Source organism: Tupaia chinensis, unplaced genomic scaffold, assembly GCF_000334495.1.
Source record: "Tupaia chinensis unplaced genomic scaffold, TupChi_1.0 Scaffold000037_4, whole genome shotgun sequence".
In the NCBI taxonomy this organism is placed as follows: Eukaryota; Metazoa; Chordata; class Mammalia; order Scandentia; family Tupaiidae; genus Tupaia; species Tupaia belangeri.
The window spans coordinates 1,965,007-1,967,251 of NW_006159487.1; positions in this window are offsets into that span (position 1 = coordinate 1,965,007).

The window sequence follows — 2,245 nt, forward strand, 5'->3', positions numbered from 1 at the left end:
GCGGGCTCCGGCGCACTTGGTCGTGGGGGGTGGCCAGCCGCAGGACAGTGGGTACGCAGAGGCCAATCCGAGCGGTGGAGACGGCGCGGAGGAGCAGGACGTGCACCCGGGCCCTGCAGTTCGTGGAGTGAGAGGCCGCTGCCACCGCCGTCCCTCCTCCACGCCCCACAGGAGCTCCCGTCCCAGCCACTGGAGAGCATTCGTTAAGAGTGCGAAGTGGGGCCCGTGGGAGGCCTAGTTGTAGCACTGGACTCCCACACGGCTGACCGCAACTCAAGTGCGAGACCTGGCGGCTTGAAGCTCATGTCGGGAGAGTGTGTGTGCTTCCCCAAAGTCTCAAAAGGAGAAGGAATCGTGGAGTAGCCATACCCGCTGGAGGGTGATCTCTCACTTTCTGTCTATCTCTGGCGAGGGGCATGCACCTAAACAAAAACCTCTCAAAAAAATCAAAGGAGCAAAAAGCAAACAAGAAAGCAGAGAAGTGCACCCTGGGCTCCCCGTACAAACCTCCACAGTGGCCCTAAGTCTCACGGCCTGCACAGCCTCCCCTGGGGACCTCGTGAAGAACCAAGCCCCAAGGCCCCTGCGGATCAGTGGCTGAGGCGGGAAGGTCTCCTCTGGAAAGAGGGGAGGAAGTGGCAAGGGCACGCCTCCTCAGACTCGCAGGCCATCCCAGGGCAGGAGACGCGGCCTGCTGCTTCCCCTGACCTGGAAACCAGCCTCCGGACGTCTCCACAGTGACCATCACCCATCACAGCCAGCCCAGCGCTGGCAGTCCAGGGCTGCTAGGAGTGTGGTGAGGGCTCCTGACCTCCCTGAAGGGCGCAGGGAGGGCTCACGCACTGGGCCTCAGGCTGGGGGACAGAGTGGGGTGGGGGAGCAGCCCTGGGCCCTGTGTCATGTGGCGTTTTCAGTTTTGAACCTTAGAGAGAAGGCTTGCCCACGGAGAAGGGCAAAGTGAAGTCCCCCTAACCTGCTCTGGAGCCCCTGGTCAGCAGGCTGCTGTCGGGGCCCCTGGCCTGGCCCAGGCCAGTGGGAAGGCTAAGCTGTGCTCCTGCAGGTCTGACCTCGTGGCGGGCTCCAGCTGGCAGGACAGCCTGAGCAGACAGCGGCCTGGGACCACGTGGCGTGTGTCCTCCACAGGGCACCCTTCAGGGCCCTCTCAGTCCCTGCAGGGGAGAGAAAGTGGGAGGGCCCTGCAGGGAGGGCGCTGTGGGCGCACCGGAGACCCTCCTCTGCTAAGATCCCAGAGAGCCCCTCTTCCTGGCTGGCAGGCAGCCCATGAGAAGGGGAGCTGTGCACGGCCCCGGCCTCTGCCCTGGCCCAGGTGGGGCTCGGAGAGGCCTGGGCTGGTTGAGCTGCGCTTGGCTGAAGCTAACAGCGGGGACCGGACAGCGGCCTCCACCTTTCAGTGAGGCACGTCCTGTGGAGTGAACCTTGCTGGGCCAGCCTTTGTGGGTGCCACGCCCCTGCCCCAGTGCCCGCGCCCCGACCACGTCACCGCCAGGAGTGGACTCTCCCCGGGAGCTTGAGGACGTTCTCGGAGAATGCGCACTGTGACAAAGCTATGCGGACCTCCACATTGTGTGTGAGAGCAGACTTGCATTTAATTCCATTTTCCCACCAACATCGTGTCTCGTTGCCAGGCCGACTGCCATTCAGGTTCGACTCCCCGGCTGCCGCCGTGAGTCTGCACAGCAGCTGCAGGGGCAGACCTGAGCATTCTGCGGTCCCAGTCCTGGTCCCAGTCCCGGTCCCGGTTCTGGTTCCGGTTCCGGTTCCGGTGGAGCTGCCAGGGCTAGGGAGAACCGGCTTTGGCAGAGGTCACAAAGCCACTGGGTGTGGGAGGCAGGACTCAAACCCCTGACTGGCAGGTTGCAGGTACTCAGCACCCGTAAGAGGCAGTCTCATGGAATCTCGCCCGCCCCCACCTCAACTTTCTAATCTCTCTGTCCCCTGCCCTGTTCCTCTCCCACATGTGTGCACGTGTGCACGGCACGCAGCTGGTCTCCTCGGACTTTCAGACACCGGGCACAATCCCCTTCTTCTCCTTGGCCCTCAGGATGACTTGGAAGGCTCGGGAAGATCTGCGATGCCCGACAATTGACCTGTAGATGCCCACTGGCGTCTGTGTCCTCCCTGGAGAATTGCTTATTCAAGTCCTTTGTTCATGTTTTAATTGGGTTATTTTTATTTATCTTTTGCTGTTTAGTTGAAGGACTTTTTTCAAAAATCATCCAAATAA